Source organism: Sander lucioperca, chromosome 6 (assembly GCF_008315115.2).
Source record: "Sander lucioperca isolate FBNREF2018 chromosome 6, SLUC_FBN_1.2, whole genome shotgun sequence".
NCBI lineage: Eukaryota > Metazoa > Chordata > Actinopteri > Perciformes > Percidae > Sander > Sander lucioperca.
This window is the reverse complement of record NC_050178.1, coordinates 29,372,064-29,382,338: the sequence shown is the minus strand read 5'-3', so window position 1 is coordinate 29,382,338 and position 10,275 is coordinate 29,372,064. Positions and strand designations below refer to the sequence as shown.

The window sequence follows — 10,275 nt, the reverse complement described above, 5'->3', positions numbered from 1 at the left end:
AGAACAATTTCTCTCAAATTCTGTTCACAAATCTGTCTAAATCTGTGTTAGTGAGAACTTCTCCTTTGCCGAGAAAATCCATCTACCTCACAGGTGGAGGCCACAATTAGAGGCCACTCTAAAATGTGCAGTTTTACTGTATTAGGGGAGGACTGGGGGGGGCGGGGCGGGACGGGGGTGAAGGGGGGTTCGGAAACCAGTCAGTAAAAAAAAAAAAAAGAAGTTGCTGGATATTGGCAGGACCTGGAACACGCTGTCGTATACACCGAGCCAGAGAATCCCAAACATGCTCAATGGGTGACATGTCTGGTGAGTATGCTGGCCATGAAAGAACTGGGATGTTTTCAGCTTCCAGGAATTGTGTAGAGATCCTTGCAACATGGGGCTGTGCATTATCATGCTGCAAAATGAGGTGATGGTCGTGGATGAATGGCACAACAATGGTCCTCAGGATCTCGTCACGGTATCTCTGCATTCAAAATGCCATCAATAAAATGCACCTGTGTTCGTTGTCCATAACATACGCCTGCCCATACCATAACCCTACCGCCAGTATGGGCCACTCAATCCACAACGTTGACATCAGCAAACCGCTCACCCATACAACGCCATACACGCTGTCTGCCATCTGCCCTGTATAGTGTAAACCGTTCATTCATCCATGAAGAGAACACCTCTCCAAAGTGCCAGACGCCATCGAATGTGAGCATTTGCCCACTCAAGTCGGTTACGATGACGAACTACGAGTCAGGTTGAGACCCCGATGAGGACGACAAGCATGCAGATGAGCTTCCCAGAGATGGTTTCTGACAGTTTGTGCAGAAATTCTTTGGTTATGCAAACCGATTGTTGCAGCGGCTGTCTGGGTGGCTGGTCTCAGACGATCTTGGAGGTGAAGATGCTGGATATTGATTTCCTGGGCTGGTGTGGTTACACATGGTCTGCTGTTGTGAGGCCGGTTGGATTTACTGCCAAATTCTCTGAAACACCTATGTAGACGGCTTATGGTAAAGAAATGAACATTCAATTCACGGGCCACAGCTCTGGTGGACATTCCTGCAGTCAGCATGCTAATTGCACGCTCCCTCAAAACTTGCAACATCTGTAGCATTGTGCTGTGTGATAAAACTGCACATTTTCGAGTGGCCTGCCAATATCCAGCAACTTCTTTTTTTTGTTTTGTTTACCCCTCCAATGCAGTAAAACTGCACAGACAGAGTTGTGAACAATATTTGAGAGAAATAGATCTTTTGTGTGCATAGAAAAAATCTTAGATCTTTGAGTTCAGCTCATAAAAAATGGGGGCAAAAACAAAAGTGTTGCATTTATAATTTTGTTGAGTGTATATATGTCATGTTTAGAGTCTTTGAGGTTGTTTTTTGTCATTAATCGTTGTGTTGGTATTTACACCAGAGTAGGATCAATTCAGTTGGGATTTACTTCTTAAAGGAGAACTCCGGGCAATTTTTACGTCAATCTTGATCGCTATAAGTATGTGAGTACTGTCGATAGCAAAAAAAAAACGAGCCGAATCGGTGCTAGCAATATGGAGCTGCTGTAGCTAATGCCGAGATCTCCCACTTAGCTAAAACAGCAGTTTTGGGGGCATAAGATAAATAGTGCCTTTGTGCCTCTTTAACAGACACAACATGCAATTAAAATGTCTGTGCAACATGAACAGGGCCCTTACATGACAACAAGATGTGTTTTCAACTCAGACATTGTTTAAATTCACCTACCCTGTTAGCTGCTAGCTGCCGTCTGGGATGAGTGAGGGAGACAGTAGTTTTCACGCATACACAGCCTGTATGACACGGAGAAAGCAGCCCAACTGGAACTGCTGCAAAGTGCTGCAAACGCTGTCTCATTAACCAGTGATCACTGGACGTCAGTGAGTAATCAACATTATTTAGGAGTTACTAAACACTATATTGACTCTGGTAAGGATAAGGATTTTTTGTTTTTTAGTTAGGTACTTGGAGGAATTGTGCAATAATGATAGATTCACACATTTTTCTTTTGTTTACAGAGTAAATAAATAATTACAAATCTTAAAATCAAGTTCATAAAGTCACTTTCTTTGCATTCATTTGATTCCCAATCAAGATACACTGGTAAAAATTGCTTTCGATTGTTAATATGTACTTAAAAACTGTTCTGAAATGCAAAATAATATAATTTTAATCATGTGATAAAATATGCGATTAAACACGATTAACTATAGAAATTCAGCGATTAATCGCGATTAAAAAAATTAATCGTTTGACAGCCATATATATATATATATATACACACACACACACACTACCGGTCAAAAGTTTGGGATCACTTAGAAATGTCCACTCCATTCCAGAATACCAGCTGAGATCAGTTGCATTGTTTTTTTAATCAGGGCAGCAGTTTTCAGATTACATTATGTGTTTACATAATTGCAAAAGGGTTCTCGACTGTTGTAGACAGAAGTGGCTGAAGAAACACTTGAATCCATGCATTTTGGTCTAAACGTCACACCCAAATTAAAAGTGGTTCAGCTCCCATATACTCTGACACTCTGGGGTGAGCCTGATATCATTGGAAAGGTGACTGATGTGGGTGTGTTTGTGTATTTGAGAAGTGTTGTATTTTGTAATTTTTTGGCTTTTTTCTTTGCACTTTTCAAATTTTGGAAATAAAAAAACACACAGACATATCTGTAGAAAAAAAATCATATAAAATCTATTTTTGAGTCACACTGTGGGATCTAGATCATTTACAGGTCCCACACACTTTCACTTTGTTTTCTAGTTCTGTAAGATTCACTATCAATCATGTATCTAGATGGGTGTTTGTTGTCATTTAGTGCATCATGTTTTAAGTACAAATTAGGCCCAGCACACTTATAGAGGAGGCTCTTCTCTGTGTAAGAGTGACAGGTCAAAGCTGAGATAGGCACATTATGATATGTCTAAAACTATAAAAACTAAATTGTGTCTGGCTCTGTTCTAGGGTAATATGATCAATGGCAATTTTATTTATAAAGCACCTTTCATTTTACGTAAACTCAAAGTGTTGCATAGCTTGAAGAACAAAGCATAAACAACAACAATAAGAAAACAGTACAAGCAATACACACACACACACACACACACACACACACACACTGTAATTAACCAAAAGCTTGAGAGAATATTAAAGTTTTAAGTTTGTTTTCTAATTCTGGGTACAGCTAGAAGATCTACCTGATGACCTGAGAGGCCTGATGATCAATGATCAATGACACAGGTATTGCAACATGTATAATCTCTTCCACTTGACTAAATAATTGCAACATTTAAACTGATTTTCATGTATTACTGTATGACAGATCAATTATGCTCCTGCCCACTGACATGGTTTTAAAGTTGTTATCCAATGTTTGCTCTCCAAATGTTTTAAAATGCACATATTTAGATCAGAGAAATCAATTTCTTTTTTCTTCAAACCCCCCCCAGTACGCTTGGTCTTTGGACCTCTGTATTTCTTAAACCCTGCGTATGCCCATGCAGTAGGAGATCGAATTAAAAAATAGAATCATTTCAAAGCTGTTTTTACATGTAAGAAACAGGATGTAAGTGTGTGTGTGTGTGTGTGTGTGTGTGTGTGTGTGTGTGTGTGTGTGTGTGTGTGTGTAAATGTGTCCTACTAACTGCTCAAAATGCCGTATAAAAAGGTAGTCCTATGAAAATGACAGTCAGTTGTCTACATCAGGTGACTTTGCCTGAAGTCCGTTGATATGTCCGGGACAGCTGGTTGACTTGTAAACATGTAATTGTTTCAGATCAATCTGAATGGAGTGAACTTCTGCAATCTCCGGTGTCTTCGTGGACTCCTCGTCTGACAATTTCTTCTGTACTGAGGCCGCTGTGAGGTCTCACGCAGTCAGCAAGTAAATTACTTTACTTTCAATTTCATAAATAGGACCTATACGTTTAATTGAATAAGTAAGAGTGAACTGGCAAACCAAGAAAACCACACCTGCAGAAGTGACTCAAATGTTAGTAAAGTAACTCGTAGTTTGATCATGAAGTGACCAAAACATTATTACCACAGAATCTTAAAATCAAAAGGCATTGGACGAAATTAGCGGAAAGGAAAATAGTAAAGTAAGTAATAGTGTTTTTTGAACATTAAAACATGTAAACATGTTCTCATAGAAATTGAAAATACGCACCAATAAAATGAGCATAATATGTCTCCTTTAAAAGAAAATGTTGATATACCTGCTGGCAGGGTCGGTGGTCAGAACCCCAAATTGCTCCCGATGGTCAGACAACTCCTTGCATGGTAGCTCGCTGTCATCGGGGTGTGAATGGATGAATGAAATATAAACTGCTTTATTAATATTATTAATAATATTATTATTACTGCCGCTTGTAGTTGTTAAAAGTCCTAACTGAGCTAGATGTGATGGGCATTAGAAAACTAGACTTTTAAGACCAAAGCCTGCTGTCACGATGTAAAAGAAATGTGAATTTGTTTTAGCCAAAGTAAAATCTAATGTGACTTATTTTTTTATTTGGATATTTGTGTAATTGACATTATTTAGGACATTTATGTTCTGCTTCTTTTTATGTCTTAAGGTGCTAAGTCAAGAGTTTGTCAGGTTGAACTAGACACTGTTGTTGGCTGTGATATCAGAATTGTTCATGTACAGTATGTTTTATCTGATGAACTCTCAGGGCATCATGTAATTTCAGGCAGCTCTTCATCATTTCTATTTAAATAAAAGATGAAATATGTCAAACTGTATGTTGTGACTGTTGTGGATGTTTCTGTGTTCAAACTTTGATAAAAGAAACAAACTACAAACATACTTCTGATACTACAACATGTATCCTGGCTGCTCAACAGGTTTCAGTTTTTTGATTAATCCTCCACATTGATCGTTATAATAAAGTTTCATTCTGATAACAAGAATGACTTTTGGGAAACTCTCAATCACTCCATCTATATAAATCTAAATATATATTTACTCAAGCAGCTGGAAGTTAACGTGACTCTGGGAGAATCTGTGGAAGAACATGACTTAATACTACAGATGGACTGTAACACTTTCAGATGAAGTTTTTCCACCATCTTTACTTTTTTTCTAAAAAACTTTTGTCATTATGTGTATACCCAACGCTCACTTAAAAAAGTGGTATTTACACATCCTTTAAGTCTAACTATATGCTAATGATTCTTTAAAAGCAATAACTGTCTTATGTCAGATTCAGCTGCAGGAGTTTGTCATCAATACAAATACTTCTACCTGAGAAGATCTCATGGTAGAAGTACACATAATACTTTTAGGATTACAAAAGATGGGTGTAATGCTACAGTTTGCAGGAATGAGCAAGCAGATAAATTGACAAAGAAGACTCTGTGTTACGGCTGCTGCTGGTACCTTCCCATGTGTTTAACCCTTTTGCTAGTCTGGATCCACGGAAGAACATTTCCAGGATAACTGCCTCACATCCACCGTGTGAGGTTTGTGGGATTGCTGTGGACGAAGTACACACAGAGATACACTGGTAAGATCTAATGAGGTTTAACCATGTATCAGCTAATTTAAATAGCTCATGTTACTGTATTGTGTCAACAGTTATCTTCATTTAATATTGTATGTGTAATGTATTGGTGTAGCGCTGGGGGCGCTGTTCAGAAGTGTGGCTTTAGTTTTATTCTTAATGTCTACTCTCAGCCACCGTACTTCTCAGGGTGGTTTTTTGTTTTTTTTACGTGTGGTTCGCAAGGAAAGAATAAAGGCAGTGTGAAGTGCACAACGTCTCCGTCACTGAGAACATTACATGGTGTCAGAATTCTGTCAAGCACAGACTTTTAAACACGTGTAGCTATGGCTACTCCGCAGTTTGAACACCCGAGGATTGACTGGGATGCCGCGGACTTATATAAAGAGTTTGACAGATTTAGAAGTCACGCCACATTCGTCTTTGATGGACCGCTGTCGGGGCTAGAAGCTAAGCAGAAGGCGGGCTGGCTCGGCACGTGGATAGGTGAACAAGGCAGAGAAAAACGTTGGAATGGGCGGATGGTGAGAGAGGAGATCCTATTAAGGTACTGGATAAGTTTGAAAGCTACATCAGACCGAGAAAAAATAAGAGGATAGCTCGTCACCGTTTCAAGCAGAGGAAACAAGGTGCAAGTGAGAGTTTCGACCACTTCGTGAAGGACTTAAAGCTGCTTCTTATGGACTGTGAATATGCTGAACCGGATGACATACTGATTGACGCCATCATCGCCGGAGTGCATGAAAAAAGAGTGCAGGAAAGGCTATTGGACAGAGGTGAGGATCTGACATTAGCCAAAGCCTTGGAGATTCCACAACAGTATGAGATGTCGCAGAAACAAATGAAAATAGTCAGAGATGATGCTGAATGCTCACAGGTTTCTACAGTGTCAGCTAAACCCAAGAAGTTCAACCACAATAAAAAGACACACTATCCAGATCGTCCCAGGTTAGCGCAGCAGAAGATTACGGCTAACTGCACGAGCTGTGGCAAGCAGTCGGATCACAGGTGGAACAAAGGCAAGTGTCCTGCTAAAGGCTCAACATGTTCCTACTGTAACAAGCCCAATCACTGGATGGCTGTGTGTCGTAAGCGTGCAGTGCATACAATGTGTGTAGAGTCACCAGCAAGTGAACAGACGGATGAGGAAATTCTGAGCATTAATGTCAACCAAGTTGTTTCTCCAGTCTATGCTGCAGGCTCATCAATGGATGACAAGTGGACAGCGTGTGTCACTATACTGTCACAGCCAGTAACATTCAGGATAGACACAGGTGCGAAATGCAACACATTGACGCTGGACAGTTATCAGAGACTTTTCCACAAGGGTGAGCTAAAATGCTCCAAGACAGTGCTTCGCACCTACTCCTACCACCAACTTAGACCTGTTGCTGCAGTGGATTTACCAGTTCACTATAAAACCCATAAGACTGCTGCTGAATTTGAGATTGTGAACATTACACAAGAAAGTGTGCTCAGTGGAACCACAGCAGAAGCCTTAGGTCTGATAGTCAGGCTTGACTCCCTGAAAAAGGCTGCTGAAACCCACAAAAGCGATCTGACTAAGGACAACACGCCCGCAGAGACGGTCCCAGAAGGTCTAAGTGATTTTCCGGAACTGGTACGTACTACAGGGACGCTGCCAGGAAAATACACCATAAAAATAGAGCCAAATGCTAAAGGTGTTGTGCATGCTGTGCGCAGGCAACCAGCGGCGCTAAAGGAAAAGATAATAGAGAAACTAAAGGAAATGGAAGGAAACGGCTACATCGCCAAAGTGGAAAAGCCCACTGAATGGGTCAGCTCCATGGTCGCTGTCACACGTGGAGGGAGCGTAAGGATTTGCATAGATCCCAGCGACCTAAATAAGGTAATCAAAAGAGAGCACTACCCCATGCACACAGTTGAGGAGGTTGTATCCTCCATGCCAGGCGCAAAGGTATTTTCTGTTCTGGATGCCAAATCTGGGTTTCTCCAGATAGAACTAGATGATGACTCATCGCTTCTCACCACGTTTAACACACCAGTTGGCAGATTCAGGTGGCTGAGACTACCATTTGGAGTTAAATGTGCCCCTGAGATTTTCCAACGCATCATGGATGGCATGCTGGAAGGAATATCAGGTGCCACAGCCATCATGGATGACATTCTAATTGCTGCACCCGATGTGAAAACACATGATGTAATTCTGCGCAAAGTCATTGAGAGAGCCACAAGCTACAACCTGAGGCTCAACTTCAAAAAGTGCCACATTCGACAGAGTGAGGTGCCGTATGTGGGACACTTATTGACAGCAGATGGTGTTAAGCCAGACCCGGCTAAGGTTGAAGCAGTCAGGTGCATGGCTCCACCCACCGACAAGGAAGGAGTCCGCCGCTTCCTGGGGTTTGTCACATATCTGTCAAAGTTCATTCCTAACCTCAGTGAGGAAGACGTGCCCCTTCGTCAGCTTATTAAAAGCAACGTGGAGTTCTCATGGCAGCCAGCTCAGGAAAAAGCCTTTGGCAGGCTAAAAGACTTGTGCTCTCATCCTCCAGTTCTAAAGTACTATGATCCAGCTGAGCCTGTAGTGATATTTTGTGATGCAAGCAGCAGCGGATTGGGAGCTGTGCTCCTGCAGGACGACCGTCCTGTCGCTTTTTCCTTCAGATCGCTGACGGACGCCGAAACTCGTTACGCTCAAATAGAGAAAGAAATGCTCTCTATTGTTCATGCATGCACAAAGTTTCATCATTACATATTTGGCAAGCAGGTTACTGTCTTTAATGACCACAAACCACTCGAGGACATCTTCAAAAAAACGCTGCTCTCAACCCCCATGCGCATACAGCGGATGCGCTTGCGCCTTCAATGGTATGATTTAGATGTCAAGTACAGTAGAGGAAAGGATATGGAGCTGCCTGACACTCTCAAGGGCTCAGCTGAAATGCAACACGCCAGAGCTGGACGGCTTAGAGTGTGTTTCTATGCTAAACTATGTAGCAGTAAGTGATGAAAAGTACAGTGAGCTGCAAGACTGCACAAAGAAAGAGCTGACCCTCCTACAGCACATAATCCAGCAGGGATGGCCAGAACATAGGAGAGACGTTTCTGTTGCTGTTCAGCCATACTGGGATTCAAGGAGCCAGTTCACAGTATGTGATGGAGTGGTGTACAAAGGACTGCGCATAGTGGTGCCGCCCACCATGAGACACCGCATGCTGGAGCTCATACATCAGTCCCACCTGGGGATGGTGAAAAGCAAACAGAGAGCACGTGAAGTGCTTTACTGGCCAGGCATGAGTGCTGAAGTAGAGGACATGGTGAAAAACTGTAGTAAGTGTGCAGAGTTCCAAAACAGACTGCCGAGACTGCCACTACTACCAACAGTAACTCCAGAACTGCCTTTTGAGCAGGTGGCATCTGACATTTTTGAGTGGGACGGGAAACATTATGTAGTGCTTGTGGACTACTACTCAAAGTTCATTGAAGTAGATGTACTGACAGACCAGCGTAGTCGCACTGTCATTGAATCACTGAAAGCTCAGTTTTGCAGACATGGCATTCCCGCTGTATTGAGAACGGACAACGGCCAGCAGTACGCAGCTGAGGAGTTCAAAAGCTTTTGTGAGAGCTACGGCATCTCCCACCGCACATCATCACCTCACACTCCTCACTCTAATGGAGAGGCCGAGCGAGCAGTACAAACGGTCAAAAGACTGTGGTACAAAGCTCAAGACAAACAACTAGCACTGCTTGACTACAGGACAACCCCTCTTGAGTCTGTAGGCTTGTCCCCCGCACAATTGCTGATGGGTAGAAGGCCCAGAAACAAACTGCCTACTGCTCAACAGCTGCTTGTCCCAAAGTCCTACGACTCCTACAAGATAAAGCATCTGCTGGACAACTCCAAATCGTCGAGAGTAGAAGTTCTACTATGACAACAGCAGAGCATCTAAACAACGCCCACCACTAACACCTGGACAAGAGGTCAGAGTTGAACCGTACCCTGGGAAATCAAAGTGGTCCCCAGCAGTTGTTGTTGAGAAACACAGTGCGCCGAGATCATACATTGTGGACTGTGGCGGCAAAGAGCTTCGCCGTAACAGTCAACCACTTCGCAAGAGCACAGCTGTAGCAAATCAGTCACATCACTTCTCGAGTGATGAGCCCTGGACTGAACCAGCTGAGGCTGCTTCCGGCCAGGAGGTGGTCTTCCCTGGTGGAGTGTTGCCTTCGCCTGTTGGAAATGTCCTAGACTCTGGCCAAGTTCATCCTTCCGGGTCATACACCACCAAACGAGGAAGAGTGGTGAAACCCCCTCAAAGACTGGATTTGTGATTGTTTCTTTTATAAAGTTTAATAGGAATTGAGCATGTTCTGTGACTTACTCTGCTAAGTAAGGCTACTGTGAGAGTTGTAGCAACAAGTTAAGTTACACACTTTCTTTCCGTTGGTTATGTGCTAATATAATATTTGAATAGGTTTGTGCTAATGTTAGCCTTATTATAGAATGCTGTCCCATTATCTACAATTGCGGTATGTCCTTCTCTGAAGAGGGGGAGATGTAATGTATTGGTGTAGCGCTGGGGGCGCTGTTCAGAAGTGTGGCTTTAGTTTTATTCTTAATGTCTACTCTCAGCCACCGTACTTCTCAGGGTGGCTTTTTGGTTTTTTTACGTGTGGTTCGCAAGAAAAGAATAAAGGCAGTGTGAAGTGCACAATGTCTCCATCACTGAGAACATTACAGATGGTTACAACTTTGTTG

At 42.4% G+C, this 10,275-nt stretch overlaps 3 protein-coding genes across 4 annotated transcripts in view; 2 read left to right on the top strand and 1 right to left on the bottom strand.

Annotated features, from left to right (window-relative positions):
* The window catches only part of LOC116063564 (metabotropic glutamate receptor 7-like), a 480,756-nt gene that overhangs the window by 200,917 nt on the left and 269,564 nt on the right, over positions 1–10,275 (top strand). The window lies entirely within an intron of this gene.
* The window catches only part of LOC116034688, a 678,603-nt gene that overhangs the window by 567,793 nt on the left and 100,535 nt on the right, over positions 1–10,275 (top strand). The gene's annotated exons all lie outside the window — the stretch shown is intronic.
* Positions 1–10,275, bottom strand: part of LOC116065136 (myosin light chain kinase, smooth muscle-like) — a 766,302-nt gene that overhangs the window by 721,459 nt on the left and 34,568 nt on the right. The gene's annotated exons all lie outside the window — the stretch shown is intronic.